Source organism: Dendrobates tinctorius, unplaced genomic scaffold, assembly GCF_039654945.1.
Source record: "Dendrobates tinctorius isolate UK_male_01 unplaced genomic scaffold, ASM3965494v1 ptg000231l, whole genome shotgun sequence".
Lineage (NCBI taxonomy): Eukaryota > Metazoa > Chordata > Amphibia > Anura > Dendrobatidae > Dendrobates > Dendrobates tinctorius.
Window position 1 is genome coordinate 14704260 of NW_027361898.1, and position 27261 is coordinate 14731520.

Consider the following 27261-nt stretch of genomic DNA (forward strand, 5'->3'; position numbering starts at 1 on the left):
CCCCTCTTTTTTCCTTTGGATTTGGATTTATAGCGCCAGTTGAACCGCACTGGACATCTCCTGGCATCAGACCGCTTATGGACTCTATGGACACTGATGTACGGTAGGCTGAATATTTTTCCTCTTTTTTTGCTGTAATGTCTATTGTCTGTACAAGTCCCCTCTATAATGTAAAGTGCTGCAAAATATGTTGGCGCTATAGAAATAAAATTATTATTATTTATTATTATTATTATCTATAACAAGTATGGAATGAATTCTGACTCTTTTACTGTAAAGTGTGGGGCTCCTCGGACAGCGTTTCTATGGATGTCTCTATTGAACGAGAACTCACACCAAGAATGTCATCAGATAGCTTGACTCAACTGCAGAGGCAGGTATGAAGAAGTTTATTCTCACGCTGAATTCTTGTACTATGCACAGTGGTAACAGGAGGAACTGCAACAACTGCAGTAGGTGATGAGACAAGTCTGAAGCAGAAATGTGCAAAGATGAACCTAGAAAGATGGCTGACAAATGCTAAGGGCTAGACTACAGGGAGATAAACAGGACACATTTCTAAAAGGCAAACAGACTCCATGACAATACAATACTGTATGAATCCCAAGTCGTGGGGCATGACAGATTCTATGTGCTTCACTTGTAAGAGTCTACAACTTTTCTGGTGACTTATAATAGAAATTCAAATTATCATTAGCTTGAGATCAGATGCAGCAATGACCCATTGGCAAATCTCAGGCATCATCAACATGTATGAAATCAGTAAGATAATCTTACATCTGCACACATTTCTTCTGCCACATCATGTGAATATACTATTTTATCTACTCTGTATCTGCTCAGATCGTCTGTAACAGATTCATCTCGTGTGAGCGCGATTTCATCAGTAGTAGCATTATGATTAATATGATCATTATTACTATGGTTGCAGCTTTTCTCTAGAAGCTACACCAAGGAGTTAACTATAATTCAGGTCAGGGACAGATTTCAGACTCATTTTTAGTAAAGACGCTTTAAAGCAGATGATAGACACAAAGGACTTATGAGTCATAAGTAGATGTTAAAACTGTTTTATAATATTAGCACCCCATAAAAGTAGGGGCTTGGTATGGGCTGAGCAGGGGGCATGTCTCCAGTAAGATGTTGGCTTGATAGAAGGCAGATGCACCGCCTGTAGCCGCACATCTGTAGCTGGGCTACCACGAGAAGTTGGCTTTTACAGCAACCAAATAAATCAGCGACTGTTATCTCAAAAATGTATAAAGCTTGAAAACAATTTGTGAAACTGACATGAAGCTGGCATGAGAAGGAGACAAGCCGAGATGAAGCCCCCTCCGCCTACCTGAGCCCTCCTCTCATTTATTCTCTTGGCTTCATCTTCAGAGCCTCTTGAGCCAGTGCAATAAAACATCTAGTCATCCCTTCTGTTAGAAGTAGCAACACTTAGCCTGGATAGATACATTGCTTCAATCACATATATCACAGCTCCTCTACTCAGTGCAAAATAGCTCTACGCCATTACTCCTCCAGATGGATGATTCCATCCAGGAGGCTACCAATGAACAGGCAGCTTAGGAATGGTAACGCTATCGGACCATATTTGCGGTGATCATGCCTTTCTTTCAGCAGGCAACAAAATACATTTCAGCGCATTAGCCCAAGACTTGTGTTGCCATTTTGGGAATAGATGCTGTGCACACACGGACATTAGGCTGGCAATAACAATAATGCAGCTTCTTAGCTCAAACAGACGCACTTTAGGAAAGTGCAATTATTTGTAAGATGCAGCATTGACATCCAAGACTTTCATCTATAAAGGGCAAAATGGAAATAAGCCATAAATACATATTAACAGTAACGAGCACCATTTTTCAGATACAATGAAGACTACGAAAATATTCATGATCTGGACAGCTCTTCTCCCATATCACGCTCGCCAAAGTTTATAGAAATGTTTCTAGGATCAGTCGATTTATTTACAAAACTTCAGAACAAAGTGACATTTTTGGTTGGAACCAGAAAAAAATATGGGACCAAAATATTAAGACCAAATATAAGAATCTTGTCACCCTTCTCTTTTACTAAAGAAGGTCTTAGATACAATAGAAATGAGATAGCAAAATCATGTGCCTTCCAGGAGACACTGAGGCGACAACAGAGGAAGAACGTAGGGCCAAGCAAAATTAGTTATTATTATCTACTAGATTATGGCCCGATGCTATCGCATCGGGAGGATGTGATAGCATCACACCTCTTGCCATGTTAACCCTCAACACACACACTCCTCAACACACACTCCTCTCACCTTTCACCATCTCCACTCACGTCCACTCACTCCTTCACTCCACATACGACCCCTTCTCTCACTCCGTCTCTTATACTCATGCCGTCATCGCCGCTGCTCCACGATCCCCGACATCTTCTTCCGCCGGCGCCATCCTGGATCCAGACGTTGTCCACGCCGGCGACATGTTCTTGCGGCGACGCCATCTTGAGTATCGTGAAATCCCGCGATACTCAAGATGGCGTCGCCGGAAGAACATGTCGCCGGCGTGGACAAAGTCGGGATCCAAAATGGCGTCGGCGAAATCTCACGAGCTTTCGCCGACGCCATTTTGGATCCCGACGTCGTCCTTGCCGGCGACATGTTCTTGCGGCGATGCCATCTTGAGTATCGCGGGATTTTGCCGATCCGAAATAGCGTCGCCGCAGGAACATGTCGCCAGCGTGGATGCCGTCGGGATCCAAAATGGCGTCGGTCGAAATCTCGCGAGATTCCGCCAACGCCATTTTGGATCCCGACGTCCTCCACGACGGCAACATGTTCTTGCGGCGACGCCATCTTGACTATCGCGGGATTTCGCCGATCCAAAATGGCGTCGCCGCAAGAACATGTCACCGGCGTGGAGGACGTCTGGATCCAGGAGGGCGCCGGCGGAAGAAGATGTCGGGGATCGTGGATCAGCGGCGATGACGGCGTGAGTATGAGAGACGGAGTGAGAGAAAGGGTCGTATGTGGAGTGAAAGAGTGAGTGGAGATGGTGAAAGGTGAGAGGAGTGTGTGTGCTGAGGATTAACATGGAAAGAGGTGTGCGGTGACGTCACCGGTTACAACTGGATGGAAGTTGTTACAACCGGAAGCTGCTTAGGGCATTTATTATTATAGATTCTATTATTTCTTAACACTGTTTTTCAGTGATTCCTTTGTATCCCCGTTCATACTGCACCCACACACACATGATACACCATGTGAAAGGTTAAACTTGCCCCCTTTAGCGAGAAAATCGCCAAACAAACCACACATCCACGATTTGATCACAAAATACAGTTTAAACATTAATTTTCATGAACCTGCAGTAAGGAAAAAATGACCTGCAGGTGGCACCACAGTACCCCAAAGCACACTACCAACACATTTGTAAACATGCACTGCTTTTTCGCTCATTACTACGCCCCACGTACACACATGATGCACCATTTGAAAGGTAAACTTGCTCCCTTCTGCAAGAAAACAGCCAAACAAACCACAAATTCTCGATTTTAGCACTAAGTACAGTTTAAACATTCATTTTCATAAACCTGCAGAAAGACACAATGACCTGCAGGTGGCACCTCAACCGGAAAACATTTTTTGGCCTCTACTTATCAAAACAATTTATTGTATTACCAACCTACATATACAGTGCCTTGCGAAAGTATTTGGCCCCCTGGAACTTTTCAACCTTTTCCCACATATCATGCATCAAACATAAAGATAGCAAATGTAAATTTTTGGTGAAGATTCAACAACAAGTGGGACACAATTGTGAAGTTGAAAGAAATGTATTTGGTTATTTTAAATTTTTGTGGAAATTCAAAAACTGAAAAGTTGGGCGTGCAATATTATTCGGCCCCTTTAACTTAATACTTTGTTGCACCACCTTTTGCTGCGATTACAGCTGCAAGTCGCTTGGGGTATGTCTCTATCAGTTTTGGACGTCGAGAGACTGAAATTCTTGCCCATGCTTCCTTGGCAAACAGCTCGAGCTCAGTAAGGTTTGATGGAGATCATTTGTGAACAGCAGTTTTCAGCTCTTTCCACAGATTCTCGATTGGATTCAGGTCTGGACTTTGACTTGGTCATTCTAACACCTGGAAACGTTTATTTGTGAACCATTCCATTGTAGATTTAGCTTTATGTTTAAGATCATTGGCTTGTTGGAAGACAAATCTTCATCCCAGTCTCAGGTCTTTTGCAGACTCCAACAGGTTTTCTTCAAGAATGGTCCTGTATGTGGCTCCATCCATCTTCCCATCAATTTTAACCATCTTCCCTGTCCCTGCTGAAGAAAAGCAGGCCCAAACCATGATGCTGCCACCACCATGTTTGACAGTGGGGATGGTGTGTTCAGGGTGATGAGCTGTGTTGCTTTTACGGCAAACATATCGTTTGGCATTGTTGCCAAAAAGTTCGATTTTGGTTTCATCTGACCAGAGCACCTTCTTCCACATGTTTGATGTGTCTCCCAGGTGGCTTGTTGCAAACTTTAAATTACACTTTTTATGGATATCTTTGAGAAATGGCTTTCTTCTTGCCACTCTTCCATAAAGGCCAGATTTGTACAGTGTGCAACTGATTGTTGCATCTCAGCTATAGATGTCTGCATTTCATCGAGAGTGATCATGGGCCTCTTGGCTGCATCTCTGTTCAGTCTTCTCCTTGTTTGAGATGAAAGTTTAGTGGAACGGCCGGGTCTTGGTAGATTTGCAGTGGTGTGATGCTCCTTCCATTTCAATATGATCGCTTGCATAGTGCTCCTTGGGATGTTTAAAGTTTTGGAAATAATTTTGTATCCAAATCCGGCTTTAAACTTCTCCACAACAGTATCACGGACTTGCCTGTTGTGTTCCTTGGTCTTCCTGATGCTCTCTGTGCTTCAAACAGAACCCTGAGACTATCACAGAGCAGGTGCATTGATACGGAGACTTGATTACACACAGGTAGATTATATTTATCATCATTAGTCATTTAGGACAACATTGGATCATTCAGAGATCCACAATGAACTTCTGGGGTGAGTTTGCTGCACTGAAACTGAAGGGGCCGAATAATATTGCACCCCCCACTTTTCAGTGGGGGAAAAGGTATGGGAAAAGGTTGAAAAGTTTCAGGGGGCCGAATACTTTCGCAAGGCACTGTATAAATACCTGTCTGTGTTCATCAGCTCATGAAATACATTTACATTTGACCAGCTTGCTTTCTGAAATTGCCTGTGCCCCCGACGACCAATTTGCGAAAATTTTGCACGGGCCAAGCTAGTTATTATTATATTTTGCTGGGCAATTTAGTTGTAAGATAGAGCTGTCCTGCAGTGGACAACCGCTTTTAATTACAAGAATAATCTATTTTGTAAAACATTTCTGTTACTCTGACATACTGTATATCCCAACTTTCTAAGAGGACGAAAAGGGACAGTTTAGGCTGGAGAAGAATTCATTAGACAAACACAGATTTGCTCGCCTGTACCCATCGATCATAATGAGTTTTGCCAATATCTGTCAAGTTTCCCATAATATTTCCAACCTAACTTCTTGTACGTCCTTGTTCAGGCTCCCTCCACAGCGCTCCTTCAGGCCAAGGCACATCATGAACATCACAATGTGCCATGGATAAAGAGAAGTGGAAGAGGATTCCTGTTGTGAGTTCATTTTCCCCTTCACCGTCGATGTCTCATGAACTGCCTCTTCTGGTGAAGGAAGGTAGTGAGGCTGATTACCAAACACCTGATATGGTAGATGATGACTGAGTAACAGGAACTGCTGACTGGATATAAGGCAGCCGACGCCAATATGAGTCGTTGGTGACTTCTCTGCTGGATTCTTGGAGACCAGTCTGATTCCTACTTCCCAAAGATAAGTTTTTGCTCTGCTATTGAACTTATTAGTTTTGTTTTGTTTACCTTGTTTTTTGGAGTTCAGCCGTCCCCGATCGGGGGTGTGCTGAGTTCCATTTTTGTCTCTGATCAGTTTGTCTCTTTGCTCTGTCTTCAGAATTTACCTGAGTGCTGATATAGTCTTTTGAAGTCCTAGCGACTTCAGGGCCTGTTTTTCCTATCAGACGGTTGGGACCTTTTTTGGTAGGGTTTTTTGCGGATTGCAGACAGCAGCTTTTCTATCCTGTCCTTTTTAGTTAGCTTGGGCCCCATTGTTTGCTCAATCTATCTTTCTATCTGTGTTAGTGTTTTCATCTTGCTTCACCGTCATTATATGTTGGGGGCTGCCTATTGCTTTGGGGTCTGTTCTGGGGCAGTTTAGATTTCCCCTTTCTTTCTTTAGGCCTATTTAGTTCTCCGGCTGTGATCGAGGGGTCTAGGGCATCGTAGGAACCCCCCACGGCTACTGTTAGTTGTTGTGGATAAGATCAGGGTCTGCAATCCGATAGCTACCAACCTCTCCGGTTTTCTGGACTTAGCTTGTATTTTTGTTTTTTCCTCCTTTGGTGACTCAGTCATAACAGAATCACCAGCTATACCGCAGATCCTAGGGTACCCTATAGCAGGAAAGAATTGTAAAAAAAAAAAAAAAAAAAGTTTGTCAGAATATCTTTTTTTTGTGTATAATTTTTCCTCTATTTCTCTGAGGCCGCAGGGGGAATTTTTTTTTTCTTTCTCAATGGAGATGAAGCAATTGTCTGATCGTGTGGAGCAGCTCACTGCTGAAGTGTGGGGAATTTCCGCCTATCTTGCTCATTCACATGCTGCTGAACCAAAGATCCCTACTCCTGATGTGTTTTTTGGGGATCTGTCCAAATTTTTGAATTTTAAGAATAATTGTAAATTATTTTTTGCCTTGAAGCCTAACTCGTCGGGGAGCTCCGCGCAGCAGGTTAAAATTGTCATCTCTTTGCTGCGCGGCGATCCCCAGGATTGGGCGTTTTCTTTGAAACCTGATGATCCTATTCTTACTAATGTGAACGCATTTTTTCAAGCCTTGGGGTTGTTGTATGATGAACCTAATGCTATTGATCAGGCTGAAAAGGCCCTGTTGGCATTGAGCCAGGGTCAGGATTCTGCAGAGTTGTACTGTCAAAAATTCCGAAAGTGGGCGGTCCTTACTACCTGGAATGATGGTGCCTTGGCAGCTCTCTTTCGGAAGGGTTTGTCAGAAACCGTAAAAGATACTATGGTGGGATTTCCTGTTCCCTCTGGTCTTGAAGATTCTATGTCATTAGCCATTCAGGTTGATCGGCGTTTGCGTGAACACAAAACCACACGAGAGGTGTTGCCACCTGTTGAACAAATGTCTGAACCTATGCAATGTGATAGAGTTTTGTCTGGGGCGCAGCGTCAGGAGTTCAGAAGGCGTAATAAGCTATGTTTCTTCTGTGGTGATGCCTCGCATATCATTTCTGTCTGCCCTAAACGAGAGAAACGTTTTGCAGATACATTTGCTGTGGGTGGTGTTCAACCTAAGTCTCTTCTGGCAATTACTCTGATCTGCTCCCTGTCCACATTTTCCGCTAAGGCTTTTGTGGATTCGGGAGCAGCTCTGAACCTAATGGACTTGGATTTTGCTAAACGTTGTGGATTTCCTATGACACCTCTGCGGACGCCTATCCCTTTGAGGGGTATTGATGCTATTCCTTTGGCGAAGAATAAACCTCAGTTTTGGACCCAGGTGGTAATGCGGGTCGCCCCTTACTATCAAGAGAATTGCAGATTTTTGGTGTTGCATAATTTGCATGATACCATTGTTCTGGGGTTTCCCTGGTTGCAAATCCATAATCCCGTTTTGGATTGGAAATCTGTGTCTGTGGTGAGTTGGGGTTGTCGGTGTGCCCTTAGTGATGCTCCTGTTTTCTCCACCTCTCTCCAGTCACTTGATGTTCCTGACTATTTGGCTGATTTTTATGATGTATTTAGTGAGAATGAGTCTGCGTCTTTGCCTCCTCATAGGAGTTATGACTGTGCAATTGAGCTGAGCCCTGGGTGTAAATTTCCCAAGGGTCGACTTTTCAATTTATCTGTACCCGAGCACGAGGCTATGCGATCCTATATTAAGGAGTCGTTGGAGAAGGGTCATATTAGACCATCCTTTTCACCCTTAGGTGCTGGGGTTTTTTTCGTGGCTAAGAAAGATGGGTCATTAAGGCCTTGTATTGACTATCGTTCCCTCAACAAAATTACTGTTAAATATCAGTATCCGTTACCACTGATTTCTGATCTATTCTCCAGAGTTAAAGGTGCTTGCTGGTTTACAAAGCTTGACCTCAGGGGGGCGTATAATCTTATTCGCATTAAGCATGGGGATGAATGGAAGACGGCGTTTAATACTCCGGATGGACATTTTGAGTACATGGTGATGCCTTTTGGGCTCACTAATGCCCCTTCTGTCTTCCAGTGCTTCATGAATGATATTTTCCGAGACTTGGTGGATAAATTTTTGATCATCTATCTGGATGATATTTTGATCTTTTCCAAGGATTGGGACTCTCATGTGGAACATGTTCGGACTGTGTTCCGGATTTTGAGGGAGAATTCCCTGTATGTCAAGGGATTGAAATGCCTTTTTGGTGTACACAGGATTTCATTTTTGGGATTTATTTTGTCTCCGTCAACTATTGAAATGGACCGGGTCAAGGTACAGGCCATTTATGATTGGGTTCAGCCCACTTCTTTGAAGGCCCTCCAGAAGTTTTTGGGTTTTGCTAATTTTTATCGTAAATTTATAGCTAATTTTTCTGGTATTGCCAAACCATTGACTGATTTGACTAAGAAGGATGCTGATGTGCTGAATTGGTCTCCGGAGGCTGTTTCTTCCTTTCAGGAGCTGAAGCGAAGGTTCACTTCTGCTCCGGTTTTGCGGCAACCTGATGTCTCACTCCCGCTTCAGGTAGAGGTGGACGCTTCTGAGATTGGTGCAGGAGCTGTTTTGTCCCAAAAGGATCCTGTAACATCGAAAATGAATCCCTGTGCTTTCTTTTCCCGAAAGTTCTCCCCATCCGAACGTTACTATGATGTGGGGAATCGGGAACTGTTATCCATGAAATGGGCATTTGAGGAGTGGAGACATTGGTTGGAGGGAGTTAAACATCAAGTCGTGGTCCTTACTAACCACAAGAATTTGATTTACCTGCAGTTGGCCAAACGCTTGAATCCTAGACAGGCTAGGTGGGCCTTGTTTTTCACACATTTTGATTTTGTGGTCTCTTTTCTTCCGGGCACTAAGAATGTCAAGGCAGACGCCCTCTCTAGGAGTTTTTTTGCTGATTCTCCTGTTGTGACCAAGCCTGCTACCATCTTAGGTGAGGGGGTAGTTCTTTCTGCCATCTCGCCCGATTTCAGACGTGCTCTGGAAGAGTTTCAGGAGGACAAACCTGAGCATTGTCCCATTGGAAAATTGTATGTTCCTGACCAGTGGAGGAAGAGAGTGATGTCTGAAGTTCATTGCTCTGCATTGGCTGGTCATCCAGGTATTTTTGGTACTAGAGATTTGGTGAGTCGCGGTCTTTTTGGTGGCCCGCCTTGTCTCGTGATGTCAGGAATTTTGTGCAGTCCTGTGGGACTTGCTCTCGGTCTAAATCTTGTTCTCGCTCTAGTGGGTTGTTGAGGCCTTTGCCGGTGCCCAGGAGGCCATGGAGCCATATTTCAATGGATTTTATCTCTGATATGCCTGTCTCCGAGAATGACTGTTATTTGGGTGATTTGTGATAGATTCTCTATGATGGTCCATCTTGTACCACTCCCTAAGTTGCCATCTTCCTCCGAGTTGGTGCCCTTGTTTTTGCAACAGGTGGTTTGCTTGCACGGGATTCCTGAGAACATTGTATCTGACAGAGGAGTTCAGTTTGTGTCTAGATTTTGGAGGACTTTCTGTTCCAAGCTGGGAATTCAGTTGTCCTTCTCCTCTGCGTTTCACCCTCAGACCAATGGGCAGACGGAGAGAACAAACCAGACTTTGGAGTCGTATTTAAGATGCTTTATTTCTGCTGATCAGGATGATTGGGTTTCATTTTTGCCCTTGGCCGAATTTGCTTTAAATAATAGAGCTAGTTCTGCCACTTTGATGTCACCTTTTTTTTGTTACTTTGGGTTTCATCCTCGATTCTCTTCAGGGCAGGTGGAGCCTTCTGCCTGCCCAGGTGTTGACACTGTGGTGGAGAGAATGCACCAGATCTGGGACCAAGTGGTGGATAAGTTGTCTCTCTCCCAGGAAAAGGCCCAGCAGTTTTCCAACCGGCATAGGACCATTGGTCCCCAGTTTAAGGTGGGTGATATGGTTTGGTTGTCATCAAAGAATATCGCTATGAAGGTGGCTTGTCCAAAGTTTAAACCTAGATTTATTGGACCTTACAAGATTTTGGAGATTCTTAATCCAGTCTCTTTTCGATTGGCTCTTCCTGTTACATTTAAGATCCATAACGTGTTTCATAAGTCTCTGTTAAAGAGGTTTGTTGAGCCAGTAGTTCCCGTGGTGGCACCTCCTGACCCAGTATTGGTTGAAGGTTATGTGGAATATGAGGTTGAGAAGATACTGGATTCTCGCCTGGCTAGACGGAGACTCCAGTATTTGGTTAAATGGAAGGGTTATGGCCAGGAGGATAATTCTTGGGTCCCTGCATCTGATATTCATGCCGAAAGATTGGTTCGTGCCTTTCATCGGGCCCATCCTGATCGCCCTGGTGGCGTGGATGAGGGTTCGGTGACCCCTCCTCAAGGGGGAGGTACTGTTGTGAGTTCATTTTCCCCTTCACCGTCAATGTCTGATGAACTCCCTCTTCTGGTGAAGGAAGGTAGTGAGGCTGATTACCAAACACCTGATCTGGTAGATGATGACTGGGTAACAGGAACTGCTGACTGGATGTAAGGCAGCCGATGCCCTTCTGAGTCGCTGGTGATTTTTCTGCTGGATTCTTGGAGACCAGTCTGATTCCTGCTTCCCAAAGATAAGTTTTTGCTCTGCTATTGAACTTATTAGTTTTGTTTTGTTTACCTTGTTTTTTGGAGTTCAGCCATCCCCGGTCGGGGGTGTGCTGAGTTCCATTTTTGTCTCTGATCAGTTTGTCTCTTTGCTCTGTCTTCAGAATTTACCTGAGTGCTGATATAGTCTTTTGAAGTCCTAGCGACTTCAGGGCCTGTTTTTCCTATCAGACGGTTGGGACTTTTTTTGGTAGGGTTTTTTGCGGATTGCAGAGAGCAGCTTTTCTATCCTGTCCTTTTTAGTTAGCTTGGGCCCCATCGTTTGCTCAACCTATGTTTCTATCTGTGTTAGTGTTTTCATCTTGCTTCACCATCATTATATGTTGGGGGCTGCCTATTGCTTTGGGGTCTGCTCTGGGGCAGTTTAGATTTCCCCTTTCTTTCTTTAGGCCTATTTAGTTCTCCGGCTGTGATCGAGGGGTCTAGGGCATCGTAGGAACCCCCCACGGCTACTGTTAGTTGTTGTGGATAGGATCAGGGGTCTGCAATCCGATAGCTACCAACCTCTCCGGTTTTCTGGACTTAGCTTGTATTTTTGTTTTTTCCTCCTTCGGTGACTCATTCATAACAGATTCCATTGGCAACTTATGGACCTCTAGGGAACTCCATGCTCAAGAGAGTTATGGCTATGCTTGATAATAATGCAGGCCACACAAAATATTGACTCATTGGACACAATTTGGCCACTTTGACTTAGAGTATGTTTCCACGGTCAGTAAACGCTGTGGATTGGACCCTGCGTACAGCCACAGCGTCCAATCCGCAGCGGCCAGATGTTGCAGCATAGTGGAAGGGATTTTATGAAATCCCATCTCCACTATGCGTGCAGGGACACTCGAAGCTTCCCTGCATAACCGGACATGCGGCACGACTTTCCAGACCGCAGCATGTCTATTTATCTTGTGGAGACGCTCAATCTCCACAAGATAAATATCACAGTCCAATATATAGGACGTGGTGATTCCACATGGTTCAATGAACACATGCGGAATCATCGCACATACAAAAGCCGGCAGCGCTTTGGACGGAGCGGGCATGTGCTGTGTACGAAGCGCTGCCGTTACAGACCATGGAAACATACCCTTAGGGTTGTACTCACTTTTGTTGCCAGCGGTTTTCCCATTAATGGCTGTGCTTTGAGTTATTTAGAGGGCACACCAAATTTACACTGTTATACAAGATGTACACTTCTACTTCACATTGAATCAAAGTGTCATATCTTTATTTGATCACTGGACTCCCTTATACAAAGAAAAGATTGTGAAAAATTGTTGTGATCAGCTACCCGTTTGTTGTTATTCTCCATTTTTTAATTCCATTTTTCCTCTTTAATTCATCTGGAGAGGCATTTCTGTAGACCGGGAATGGTAGACCAATACTTATGGGTATGAAAATATAAAGAGCAGGATCAGCTATGCTTAGAGGTAAACTAAGCCCCTCTTAAGGTACTGTCACACTTAGCGATGCACCAGCGATCCCGACCAGCGATATGACGCGGACAGGATCGCTGGTGCATCGCTAAGTGGTCGCTAGTGAGCTGACAAACAGGCAGATCTCACCAGCGACATAGCAGCGGTCGGGGGTCATTACTTACCTGTCAGACGAGGCGATGAAGACGTCCTCCCTCCCGGCTCCACGTGTCGCTCGTTGGCGCCACAGGAAGCCCAGCAGGAATCTAACAACGAGAAATGGTCCAGGACGTTCTCGCGTGATCAGCGATAATCAGCGGGGGAGCCGGTCGGAGGTAAGTGTCACACATAGCGATATCGCCAGCAATATCGCTGCTGCGTCACAAAACCAGTGTGCTGCGTCACAAAACCAGTGACGTTATAGCGATATTGCTAGCAATATCGCTTAGTGTGACAGGCACTTTACACTTGGGAAATTCCACAATCAACATAAACCGAAAACAGTGATTGAAGGTTGCTTTTTGTTTTCCTCTTAGCTACAGCAACCATTTGCTTTGCTAGATTCAGTTGCAGTCAAGATCTCTATTTTTTTCATAGTTGCAATAATATTAAATGAAATATCTTAACAGCATGCAATCAAATGTATGACATCTCATTTCCTCTTTGCAAACGTCAAGGTATAATTAAGACATCACCAGAGTAAATCACTTTTATCACATTTCTTCTGAGGGACTCTTGAATATTACAGTTGGATTTTCAGAGGAGAACATGTAAAACATATTGAGGATTAGCACATACAATATTTATATTCTGCTATGGACACAACTACTGTTACTTAATGTGATATTAATGGTGCAGTTTTTGGCCTCAATTTAGACAATCTGATGAGACAGTCCCATCCGGTGTGACACTACGCAATGTGTTATGTGATACAATAACCATGTTCCTCAACTTAGCAAAAGCTAAGGAAATCAATCTTTTCCCAGTCTACTCCCTGGGTACGTCTGCTGACATCTGACTCATATACTTGAGAAAGTCGGATGTGGGGATGTAAAAAGTAGACAAATCACAGCGTTAGCATTGGATTATGGAAGGTAAACAACAAGTCAAGAGATCACAACAAAGACCTGATGTCCATAAGTGGAAACCATCCTTCTTGTCTGCTCAGGCTAGAGGAAATATTATGGCATCCGAAGTGGATTACAGAATAAATGTCTTCAGCTGTGACGTTGCTATGGGCCAAAGCGTATAGACACAAATGTGAATATTTTCTAATTACTAGTCTATTCATAATTACATTTTTAGCTAATCCATTTAACAATACTTTGTCGTAAAGGCCAGCATTTGGCAACATATTTTAATTTTTTTTTAACACTACTGGAAATATTTTTATTACACTAAAATAACCTTTGATGCCCATGTTACACGCTGTTGGTGCTAAAGACAAACAGTCTGATAGGGTCATCCAGGTCTAAATTGTTTGTTTTACTATGAGACAAAAAACTAAAAGGAAGATAGTTGCTCACAAGTTAGCAACTTCCTGCCTGTTCTGTCCGGTGGTGGCTTAGAGCCGTCACTTACCGCTCCTGCTGGTGATTCACTTGCTCCACATTAACAGAGCAGCTCTTATTCTTCTGGGCTGCTCATGGGTATTAATGTTGGTGTCATGTTGATTGACAGTAGTCTTCCCACAGTTCTGCAGGGTGGAGTCTGCTGTCAATCAGCGTGACATCAGCAGTCACGCACCATCGGCAGAGCAGAATGGAAGCGAAGTCGCTGCCTTGTTGACATCAGCAGAAGCCACAAAATTACCAGCGGGAGTGGTCAGTGACTGCTTTGTATCGGCTCTGGGCAGAACAGGTAGGTAGCTGCTATCTACCTGCCTGTTAGTTCTTAGACTCACAGTAAAAAATAGTATAGTCCTGGATAACCACCTTTTTAAGTTATGACATCCTCATAATCTTAACCACAGTCATCCCTTTAGCGTATCAGTACAATACACTCCAAAAATTCTTAAAGGGAATTTGCCATCAGTGTTTCATACCCCAAACAAATAACATGTATGCATACATGCTGTAATACTGAATAAATCCTTACCTTACTTGTGGAAATAATTCTTTTTGTTTCAGAGAAATACATTGGTGAAACCTCATGCAAATGGCTTGCAGCAGGGTAGGATAATACATTTACTTCTCTCCGTATTTCCATCTCCCGCTGCCTGCCTCATGTCTTTCACAAATAACTTTCAGTAACTTGCTTTTCCTGGGAGATCTGCTTGCGCCACCTCAGGCAGCGGGCTGGCAGCGGACAGGAACTAAAGAAAGAGGCAATGGCCTTGTCCTACCCTCCCTGCACTTGTGACTCATTTGCATAGGATTTCAACTATGGATTTTTCTAAAACAACAAAACTAATTTCTACAAGCAAGAGATGGATTTATTCAGCATTACTGCACCTTTACATACATGGGATTAGGTTGGGATGTAAACTCCTAAAGGCAGATTCACTTTAAAAAAAAGTGTTTCCATACAATTGCTAGCTTTAAAACCCCAAAGGAGCGCTAGCAACAATGCTGCCATGACAGTGGCAGTAAAACGTCTAACAAAGAGGTATTGTGCCAAAAGTTTCATAAAAATAACATTTTAAAATGCCTCAATGCCAATATATACTAGCTATACCATCAACCCTTGTACTCCTCCCCATAAGTCGATCCATATTTCCCCAGAACCTTTATTATATAGTAACATAGTTATTAAGGTTGAAGGAAGACTTTAAGTCCATCTAGTTCAACCCATATCCTATCCTAACTTGCCCTAACATGCTGATCCAGAGGAAGGCAAAAAAACTCCATATGGCAAACAGTAAGCTTCACATTGGGGAAAAAAATTCCTTCCCGACTCCACATACGGCAATCAGACTAGCTCCCTGGATCAACGCAATATTAAGGAAACTAGTGTATATACCCTCTAATATTATACGTTTCAAGAAAGGCATCCAGTCCCTTCTTAAATTTTAGTAGGGAATCACTCACTACAACATCATATGGCAGAGAGTTCCATAATCTCACTGCTCTTACAGTAAAGAATCCGCGTCTGTGAGTATGCTTAAACCTTCTTTCCTCCAGACGTAGAGGATGCCCCCTTGTCCCCGTCACAGGTCTATGAGTATAAAGATCATTAGAAAGGTCTTTGTACTGTCCCTGCATATATTTATACATTGTAATAAGATCACCCCCTAATCCTTCGATTTTCCAAACTAAATTACCCCAAGTGTAATAACCTGTCTTGGTATTGCAGACCCCCCAGTTCCCTAATAACCTTGGTCCCTCTTCTCTGCACTCGCTCCAGTTCAGCTATGTCTTTCTTATACACCGGAGACCAGAACTGTGCACAGTATTCTAAGTGTAGTCGCACTAGTGACTTATATAGAGGTAAAATTATGTTCTCCTCATGAGCATCTATGCCTCTTTTAATGCATCCCATTATTTTATTTGCCTTTGCAGCAGCTGCCTGACACTGGCCACTAAATGTGAGTTTGTCGTCCACCCATGCACCCAGGTCCTTTTCAGTTACAGTTTTGCCCAGTGTTTTACAATTAAGCACATAATTATACATCTTGTTTGTTCTACCCAAGTGCATGACCTTACATTTATCCCCATTTTATTATTTATTATTATTATTTATTTATATAGCTCCATTAATTCCATGGTGCTGTACATGAGAAGGGGGGGTTACATACAAAGTTATAGATATCGTTAACAGTAAACAAATTTACAATGACAGACTGGTGCAGAGGGGAGAGGACCCTGTCCTTGCGGACTGACATTCTATGGAATAGACCCTGTCTATTCTGTAGACTTACATTCTACAGAATAGTGGGGAAGAGACAGAAGGTTGGGGGTGCAGCAGCTCTGGTGGTGATGAGGCGGCAGCTCAGGCTGTGGTGAGGCCGCAGAATGGTTATTGCAGGCTGTAAGCTTTCCTGAAAAGATGGGTTTTCAGGTTCCGTTTGAAGGATCCGAGGGTGGTGGATAATAGGATGTGTTGAGGCATGGAATTCCAGAGGATAGGGGATATTCGGGAGAAATTTAGGTTGTGTGAGGTTGTGCGAGGAATAAGTGTGAAGGAGAGTAGGAGGTCTTGGGAGGATCGAGGATTATGTGAGGGAAGATATAGGGAGATTAGTTCAGAGATATAGGGAGGGGAAAGGTTGTGGATGGCTTTGTAGGTCAGTGTTAGTAGTGTGAACTGGATTCGTTGGGGAATTGGGAGCCAATGGAGGGATTTACAGAAGGGAGAGACAGGGGAGTAGTGAGGAGAGAGGTGGATTAGTTAGCAGCAGAATTGAGGACAGACTGGAGTGGTGCAAGAGAGTCAGCAGGGAGGCCACAGAGGAGAGTGCTGCAGTAGTCAAGGCGGGAGGTGATGAGGGAATGTACAAGAGTTTTAGTAGATTGAGGGCTGAGGAAGGGACGGATTCTGGAAATATTTTTGAGATGGAGGTGACAGGAGGTGGCAAGAGTTTGGACGTGTGGTTTGAAAGACAGGGCAGAGTCGAGAGTTATTCCGAGGCAGCGGATTTCAGGTGCGGGAGAGAGCGTGATACCGTTTACCATAATAGATAGATCAGGTAGGGAAGATACGTGAGATGGAGGAAAGATAATGAGTTTGAGTTTTAGGAAGCGAGAGGTGAAAAAGGAGGATAAGGCTTATAGACACTCCGGGATTCTGGACAGCAGAGAGATGACATCTGGGCCAGAGAGGTGTTATGAATGGGTCACCGAGGAGAAAAAAACAAAACAAGCTAAGTCACAGAAAACCAGAGAGGTTGGTAACTATGCAGATTGCAGATCCCTGATCTTACCACACAACTAGCAGTAGCCGTGGAGCGTGCCTACGATGTTCCTAGATGCCTCGTCACGGCCGGAGGACTAAATAAGCCTAAAGCAAGAAAAGGGAAAACTAACTGCCCCAGAGCAGGTTGGTAACTATGCAGATTGCAGATCCCTGATCTTACCACACAACTAGCAGTAGCCATGGAGCGTGCCTACGATGTTCCTAGACGCCTCGTCATGGCCGGAGGACTAAATAAGCCTAAAGCAAGAAAAGGGAAAACTAACTGCCCCAGAGCAGACCCCAAATGAATAGATAGCCCCTACACATGTATTGATGGTGAAACAAGATGAAGGCACAAACACAGGCAGGAAAATAGGCTGAGCAAATAATGGGACCCAAACTAACTAGACAGGAAAGGAAAGGAAAGACACTGTCTGCAACCTGCAAAAAACCTTACAAAAATCATGTCCAACACTTCTGATAGCAAAATTAACCCTGAAGTCACTAGACTTCTCCCACTATATCAGCACTCTGAAATATTCTGAGACAGAGCAAAAAGAGACCGAACTAGTAAGGGACAAAAAGCCAATTGGCAAAATACTGATAAATAAGAGTTGAAATTCAGCACAGCCCCCAGCAGGGGCAGGCTGACCACACCAAAAAACTGAATAGACCAACAAAAATCAAGTGTGAACATTAGCAGAAAAACTTAGCTTTAGATGACTGGAACAGAGCTGAAAACCAAGAACTGACAAGCCAGAAGGAATCACCAGCAACTGAATAGGGTGTCTGAGATCCAATCGTCATCCTCATTCTCAGGTGGCAGATCTCCACTGATCAAATCAGCCTCTCTACCTCCTGTTACCACCAGAGGGAGTCTGGAAGGAGAACTCACAACTGGTGAACCAGAGAATGAACTCACAACAGAGAGGTAGATCTGAGTGTCATCTGCATACAGGTGGTACGGGAAGCAATGGGACTTTATGAGTTGTCCTAGGCCAAGAGTATGGATGGAAAAAAGTAGGGGTCCCAGGACAGAGCCTTGGGAGATTCCAACAGAGAGGAGGCGGGATGAGGAGGTAGTATGGGAGTGGAAAATGCTGAATGTGCGGTCAGAAAGGTATGAGGAAATCCAGGACAGGATTAAAGCTCATTTGCCATTTATCAGCCCAAACTTCTAGTTTACATAAATCCTCCTGTAATATAAAATTGTCCTCCTCTGTATTGATTACCCTACAGAGTTTAGTGTCATCTGCAAATATTGAAGTTCTACTCTCTATGCCCCCTACAAGGTCATTATTAAATATGTTAAAAAGAAGCGGGCCCAATACTGACCCCTGTGGTACCCCACTGCTAACCATGACCCAGTCCGAGTGTGCTCCATTAATAACCACCCTTTTTTTTCCTATCTCTGAGCCAGCTCTTAACCCACTTACACACATTTTCCCCTTTATTAGTACAAGGAAAGCACCGAACTTCATCAGTGTCAGCCTAAGTGCCCCATCAGGGCCTTCAGTAGTTTCCGAACTTTGTCTGTTACACTGTAAGAGTTCAATTCATAACAATTGGCATTTTGCATGCCAGTCTTCATGGGCTGTAATAAGATTCACAAAATTCATTAAAACGCATATGACTTTTATTGAATTTTGGACATCTTTCAGCTGGTGTGAGCAAGCATAAGAAGTGTACTTCAGTGAGAGACTGGAGTACATTTCCACCTAGCCCCTTTTTGCTAAGCTCTATTCACTTTTCAAAAAATTGGCAATGCTGGTAGACAAGCCCAAAAACCCTCAAAATTGTTTCACAGCTGGGTGTTTGTGCAAACATTTTGGGACATTTCAAGTAGCTCTACATGCCTACCAGTACCCCAAATTTAACAGCTGCCGTACCCCCATTAGTGCAAGTACCTCTAACAGAGTCAGCATTTAAATCTTAAGATTACATGTCTTTCTGTTCTTGTAAAACTAAAAAGCTATTTGTGCCATTTAAAGGGTATCTGTCATCCCATTTTTGCTCTATGAGCTGCTGCCACCGCCATCAGGGGCTTATCTACAGCATTCTGTAATGCTGTAGATAAGCCCCCGATGTAACCTGAAAGATAAGAAAAACAAGTTAGATTATACTCACTCGGGGGGGTCTGGTCTGGTCCGGTCCGATGGGTGTTGTGGTTCAGTCCGGCGCCTCCCATCTTCTAGCGATGACGTCCTCCTTCTTACTTCTACCGCAGCTCCTGCGCAGGCGTACTTTATCTGCCCTGTTGAGGGCATAGTAAAGTACTGCAGTGCGCAGGCGCTGGACCTCTCTGACCTTTCCTGGCACTTGCGCACTGCAGTACTTTACTCTGCCCTCAATAGGGCAGATAAAGTACGCCTGCGCAGGAGCCGAGGCAGAAGTAAGAAGGAGGACGTCATCGCTAGAACATGGGAGGCGCTGGACCGGACTGATCACCCACCTCACCCGACCCCGGTGAGTATAATCTAACTTGTTTTTCTTTTCTTTCAGGTTACATCGGGGGCTTATCTATAGCATTACAGAATGCTGTAGATAAGCCCCTGATGGCAGTGGCCGCAGCTTATAGGCCAAAAATGGGGTGACAGATTCCCTTTAAAACTGAAAAAAAAAACACAAAAATTGAGCTTGGTTTGAGTTGATACACATGCAGCATATAAATGCATGTTGACTTTGGCCATAAAACATAAAACCTGCAAAAGACAAAGTGAGCAAAAACCCTGCTGTAACTAAATAAGTAAAAGCAAAAGTGCATCTAAATAATACAGAGTTTTTAGTAATACTGTTTTTGATCAAAAGTAGTATGAAAGCTGTCCCACCAAGACGCGGTAACTCTGTTCGGGATAGTCCTACACTGTCTAATATTAAAAACCTTGCCTTGTGTCAAAGTTGACCTCAATGTGTGAACAAGGGCAGACAAAAGGACAGGGTCCCAAACAGTAGACACCAGTCTGGGGAAGCCTGAGCTGGAAATTGTATATAAGGCTTCCCCAGACTGGTGTCTACTGTTTGGGACCCTGTCCTTTTGTCTGCCCTTGTTCACACATTGAGGTCAACTTTGACACAAGGCAAGGTTTTTAATATTAGACAGTGTAGGACTATCCCGAACAGAGTTACCGTGTCGTAGTGGGATGGCTTTCATGCTACTTTTGATCATAAACAGTATTACTAAAAACTGTATTATTTAGATGCACTTTTGCTTTTACTTATTTAGTTACCGCAGGGTTTTTGCCCACTTTGTCTTTTGCAGGTTTTATCCCTTTAAAACTGGTATAGTTCTGTTATTGAGGCATGCTGAGATTGAATTGCGTGATAATATGCATTTTCACATTGGAGGCAACTGAAATGACTGCTGTTCTGATGTTCAGATTGATAATGAGGTCTGTTTGAACATGTGCCACCTATAAATGACCAATCCAAGTATTTAATAATCTTATTGCACTCCAAAACCTATCAACATTGTCATAATTCGATTTATGCTTATGATGTCTGAAACAGGCAAAGGGAAGCAGACTATTGAAATGTCATGGTTAGTGTTGAGCATTCCGATACCGCAAGTATCGGGTATCGGCCGATATCAGCGGTATCGGAATTCCGATACTTAATTCCGATACTTTTTTCATATCGGATTCCGGGATCGGAATCGGAATAGGAAGTTCCCATCATGCTATGAGCCTGCTTGCTTTGATTAAGCCAATGGGAATCCTCCGAAGTGTGGGCACATCCTGTTAGGCATGTAGGCATGTTAACTATTGGCATGGCTGTGATTGGCTGCCGAAATGATGTCATGATGCACTATAAAAGCCACCGCAGCCGCCATTTCTGGTCACTCTGCTGTGAATTCAGTTAGGGACAGGCTGCTGTAGAAGACTGTGAGGGACAGTTAGAAATAGCGATTCTAAAAACAATATTGTGCTTTATCCAGGCTACATAAACCACCACTGTAGCTTGCTTTTCCCTAGCAGCGCTGTTTTCACAGCTGTCTGCAAGGGCTGTGTGAGTGCAGCTCACGCTGTGGAGTGGGTCCTGCAGCCACGTCAGGCTGTAGGCCACCCAGTGTGATCACTGCTGCCTCATACATCTTTTATTTTTTGAGCTGCATTTTTTAAATAATTTCAATCTAGTGTGCTTCCATCCGTATCCATATACGTTGGTTGCAAACACTAGTAGTAGACAGCGGAGCCTTTCTGCAGCCTTTCAGTGCTAGTGTCCACTTTGCTGCACTGTTCACGGCTGTCTGAGAGGTCTCTGACTGTGTGTGAGTGCAGCTCACGCTGAGTAGTGTGTCCTGCAGCTACGTCTGGCTGTAGGACGCTCAGCGTGCGTCACTGCCTCACACATATTTTTATTTGAGTGCAGCTCATTTTTTCTTCTATTAGTGTGCATCCATCCGTCTCCATCTACGGTGGTTGCAAACACTATATAGGAGTACACAGCGGAGCCTTTCTGCAGCCTGTCAGTGCCAGTGCCCACTTAGCTGCACTGTTGACGGCTGTCTGAGAGGTCTCTGACTGTGTGTGAGTGCAGCTCACGCTGAGTAGAGTGTCCTGCAGCTACGTCTGGTTGTAGGACGCTCAACGTGCGTCACTGCCTCACACATATTTGTCTCTGAGTGCAGCTCATTTTTTCTTCTCCTATTAGTGTGCATCCATCCGTATCCATCAACATTGGTTGGTTGCAAACACTATATAGGAGTAGATAGAGGAGCCTTTTTTTCTGGCTTGTGCCCTGCCGGCGCAGCCAGATTAGTATTACCCAATTTTTTTGGAGCCTCATCTTTTGCATTGTAGGTTACCTGCCTGCATTGTAATAGCTCCAAAAAGTTGGTGATACTATCAGTTTCAATTCTTTGTTCTCATACTTTGAGTTTGTTTCAAACAAAGAAACCACATAAAAAGTTCACCAAACACTACATTTTGAACTTGTGTAGGCCACATCAGCTCCTATTAAAGTCTAGTCCACACACACACACTTCATAAAATTAGTGTTTCTTGTACCTGTAACCAGCTGTTCAGGAATAAGCACACTAAGGCCCCCCTTTGTCCTTTTTTGCCTATCTTAAGCAGTCTTGCAAGATGAAGAAGGCAGGGAGTAAGGCGCGGGGGCGTGGGCGTGGGCGTGGAGTTTCAGCAGGGAGAGGACGTGGGGATTCTGCAGGGAGAGGACGTGGGGATTCTACAGGTAGAGGACGTGGGGATTCTGGGCCTGCTGCGGGCACCAGTGGATCAGCATCCCCCAGTTTTAGCAGGCAACAGTCCTTTATGCGCAGCTTTGTAGGACCTCAACGTACCCCACTGCTGCGGGAGGAACAAATTGAAGCCGTTGTCGGATGGATGGCAGCTAACGCATCGACTTCAATTACTTCCGCATCCTCTCAGGGTCAGAGCACCGAAGAGCAACCATCTGTCTCTTCACCACCTGCCAAAGTGCCCAGGCAGTCAGAGAGACATGGACAGGAGCCATCACAATCTCTACTTCTGTTCTCGGAATCTGTTGGCTTGGAAAGAGGGGGCCAGCCAAGCAGCATTCCTGAATGTGAAGAAGAGGGAGTATGCAGTGATGCGCAACTTCTTTGTCCCTCTGAATCTGAAGAGGCGAGTGGGCCAGTGCCTATGGTCAGCACACCTCAGTACGCATCAGATGATGACGAGACTCAGTTGCCACTTTCTGGTGCGTACGGTGCTGGCGAGACAACCCCGGAGAAGCAGCTGTTTGAAGAGGGGAGGGAAGATGATGAGGTCCTTGACCCATCATGGCGTGAGCAACAGGAAGGTGGTGGGAGCAGCTCGGAGGAAGAGATTCCCCTACCGGCCAAAACAGGAGGCAGAGGGAGGGGGAAGACTTGGTTGCCTGTACCCTCCACTTCGGCACCCGTTAGGAGCATTCCTCCTTCCAAAGGCAAACCGGGCGCTCACAAGAGTTGCAGTGCGTGGTCCTTTTTTGACACAGTTGCAGATGACATTTGCTTTGTCAAATGCAAGCTGTGTCATCAGAGAGTCAAAAGAGGGAGAAATGTCAGCAACCTCAATACCACAAATATGTGGAAACATGTGCGCACCAAGCACGAGTTGGAGTTGCATAGACACCCTCAAGACGTAGGCCAACGTACAGCACCACCTACCACCTCTTCAGTTCGTGTTGGGCCCTCTTCCTCCAGCTCACACACTGCTGGTTCGGCTTCCTCACAGGATCGCCAAGGAAGAACCTCTGCCACTGTTGTCCGGAGACCCTGTCAGATTCCACCCATAACAGCACGTTCCCATCCATCACAGCCATCGGTAGCACAGGCATGGGATAAAAGGCGCCCTTACTCGGCAAACCATCCCCGAGCACAGTCTCTGAATGCTGGCATTGCCAAACTTCTGGCAGTTGAAATGCTGTCATTCAGGCTGGTGGACACTGACACCTTCCGGGACTTAATGGCATTGGCAGTCCCCCAATACAACGTGCCCAGCCGCTTTTATTTCAGCAGGCGAGCCGTCCCTGCCCTGCAGAAACATGTTGAGGGCAAAATAAAACATGCGCTACTAAACGCCGTTAGTAGCAAGGTCCACCTGACCACCGATGCGTGGACCAGTAACCATGGACAGGGACGATACCTTTCCCTCACTGCCCACTGGGTCAATGTTGTGGAGCCGGGTACGGATCTGGAGAGTGGCGCTGTACGTGTTCTTCCAACGCCACGGATTGCAGGACTCCAGTCTGTACACATAGACTCCTCCTCCTACTCAAGTTCCTCAGAAACAGCAGAGCAGGAGCCTGTTACGACCGATATGAGCACAGCCGTGGCCAAACGTCAACAGGCTGTACTCAAATTAATTTCTTTGGGGAATCGAAGCCACACAGCGCAGGAGCTCTGGAATGCTATCAAGCTGGAGAGCGATGTGTGGTTTGGGCCAGCGAATCTCCAGCCGGGCTTGGTAGTGTGTGACAATGGCCGAAATCTGGTGGCAGCTCTTGGCCTAGGCAACCTCACACACATCCCATGTCTGGCACATGTTCTTAACTTGGTCGTGCAGAGCTTTCTGAGGGACTATCCGGATCTTGATGCACTGTTGCACAAGGTCCGCATAGAGTGCGCTCACTTGCGACGTTCCAGCACGGCAAGATCGCGCCTCGCTGCTCTGCAGCGACGATTTGGCCTTCCAGAACATCGCATCATATGTGACCTACCCACCCGGTGGAATTCAACGTTACATATGTTGGAGCGGTTGTGTGAGCAGCAGGCAGCAGTCATGGAGTACCAGCTGCATCAGGCGCAAACAAGTCGCACTGTGCGCCGTTCACACTTCAGCACCATTGAGTGGGCCTCTATGAAGGACATCTGCCTCGTTTTGCGTGCCTTCGATGAATCCACGCGGATGGCGAGTGCAGATGATGCACTAGTCAGCATGACTGTCCCCCTTATCTGCCTGCTTCAACAAACACTGCAAGCACTAAGGGATGAGGTTTCAGAAGAGGTGGAGGATGAGGAGTCCCAAATGCCATCTGCTTCTGGACAGTCTGCGCTACGTGTTTCCTCACAAAGGCCTAGGCAGGGGACACTTTGTGAGGAGGATGAGGAGGAGTCGATGGAGGAGGAAGACATCTCTCCAGAGGAGGGAGGTACACAAACCTCTACTCAGTATGTACAGCGAGGGTGGGGTGATGCAGAGCAGGTCGAGGTCACGCCTCAAACAGGGGACAGCGGTTCTTTGGCAGTTGGGAGTCTGCAGCACATGGTTGATTTCATGCTGCAGTGCCTGAGAAACGACCGCCGCATCGCCCACATTCTCGTCTCGGCTGATTATTGGGTGTACACCCTCCTAGATCCTCGCTACCGGGACAGCGTACAAAGGCTCATACCAACGTTGAACCGGGAGCGTAAAATGCGGGAGTACGAAGAGTCACTGGTGCAGTCCATAATGTTTTCCATTCCACCCGACAGCATTGTTGCAAGTGCTTTACAAAGCAGCTCTGTGCGTCGAGGCAGTGGAGGAAACTCTGCACAAAGAGGGAGCAGAGGCAGTGCCGCAGCACAAGGCAAGACCACTATGGCCCAAATGTGGCAAAGTTTTGTGTGTCCACCACAATTGTCTACACCATCAGCGACGCCTCGAGTCAGCAGGAGGCAACGCTTCCGTCAGATGGTGTCAGACTACATGTCTTGCCCTGTCGCTGTACTCCCAGATGGCTCTTCCCCCTTCAAGTTTTGGGTCTCTAAGCTGGATACATGGCCAGAGCTTAGCCAGTATGCATTGGAGGTGCTGGCTTGCCCTGCTGCCAGTGTATTATCGGAACGTGTCTTTAGTGCCGCAGGTGGTGTACTAACAGACCGTCGCACGCGACTATCTTCCGATAATGTTGACCGGCTGACTTTTCTGAAAATGAACAAGGCCTGGATCTCCAAAGACTTTGCCATTCCTCTTACAGACTAAATTAGTGGTTGGCAACTGTATCCAGGTCTGCTGGTGTGTTCATTTTTCTACCACCTGAACTATAATCCCTGTGCTTCAACACAGCCAGTTGTCGCTCAGATGTGTCGTCTGCACAGAGAAACACACTAGCTCCTGTGTTACTGGGGTTCAGTAATGCCAGCTGATCCCCTGCTGTGTGGACGGCAGAGTCACCAGCTCCATCAACATTCAAACCACTACTGATTTTTAACCGTGCCCAACTTAGGTCTCTGGCTCCACTGTCTCTACTATTTCCCCTGACCTCCAACCCCGCCATCTACATCTCTGAAGTGGCGTCAGCACAATCTACACTTGTTCCTGTGTTCCTGTGGCTCAGTCCCATCAGTTTATCCCCTGATGTGTGTCCGGCAAGGTCTCCTGCTCTGTCCACATTCCCATAACCAGTAGTGGGAATGAGGACAGAGCTGGCGAACTTGCCGGACAAACATCAGGGGATCAACTGATGGGACTGAGCACCAGTAACACAGGAACAAGTGTAGATTGTGCTGACGCCACTTCAGAGATGTAGCTGGCGGGGTTGGAGGCCAGGGTAAATAGTAGAGACAGTGGAGCCAGAGGCCTAAGTGGAGCATGGTTAGAATCAGTAGTAGTCCACAACCTCCATAAAAACCGCTGCCCATTGGCCTCTGCATGCGGCATGCGTAATCCTGGGCACCAACAGCGTCAGTTGGTGTTCAGAAGTGTCGTCTCCACAGAGCCAAACACATTCGTTCAAGTGTTAGTGGGGTTCAGCACTGCCAGCTGTTCCCCTGCTGTGGAGATGGCAAGTCTCCTGCTGCCTTCACCTGCCCAAATCCAGTAGGCCCCAGCCTGCTCCTCGCCTAATCCTGGGCTCCAACAGCGTCAGTTGGTGTTCAGAAGTGTCGTCTCCACAGAGCCAAACACATTCGTTCAAGTGTTAGTGGGGTTCAGCACTGCCAGCTGTTCCCCTGCTGTGGAGATGGCAAGTCTCCTGCTGCATTCACCTGCCAAAATCCAGTAGGCCCCAGCCTGCTCCTCGCCTAATCCTGGGCTCCAACAGCGTCAGTTGGTGTTCAGAAGTGTCGTCTCCACAGAGCCAAACACATTCGTTCAAGTGTTAGTGGGGTTCAGCACTGCCAGCTGTTCCCCTGCTGTGGAGATGGCAAGTCTCCTGCTGCCTTCACCTGCCAAAATCCAGTAGGCCCCAGCCTGCTCCTCGCCTAATCCTGGGCTCCAACAGCGTCAGTTGGTGTTCAGAAGTGTCGTCTCCACAGAACCAAACACATTCGTTCAAGTGTTAGTGGGGTTCAGCACTGCCAGCTGTTCCCCTGCTGTGGAGATGGCAAGTCTCCTGCTGCCTTCACCTGCCAAAATCCAGTAGGCCCCAGCCTGCTCCTCGCCTAATCCTGGGCTCCAACAGCGTCAGTTGGTGTTCAGAAGTGTCGTCTCCACAGAACCAAACACATTCGTTCAAGTGTTAGTGGGGTTCAGCACTGCCAGCTGTTCCCCTGCTGTGGAGATGGCAAGTCTCCTGCTGCCTTCACCTGCCAAAATCCAGTAGGCCCCAGCCTGCTCCTCGCCTAATCCTGGGCTCCAACAGCGTCAGTTGGTGTTCAGAAGTGTCGTCTCCACAGA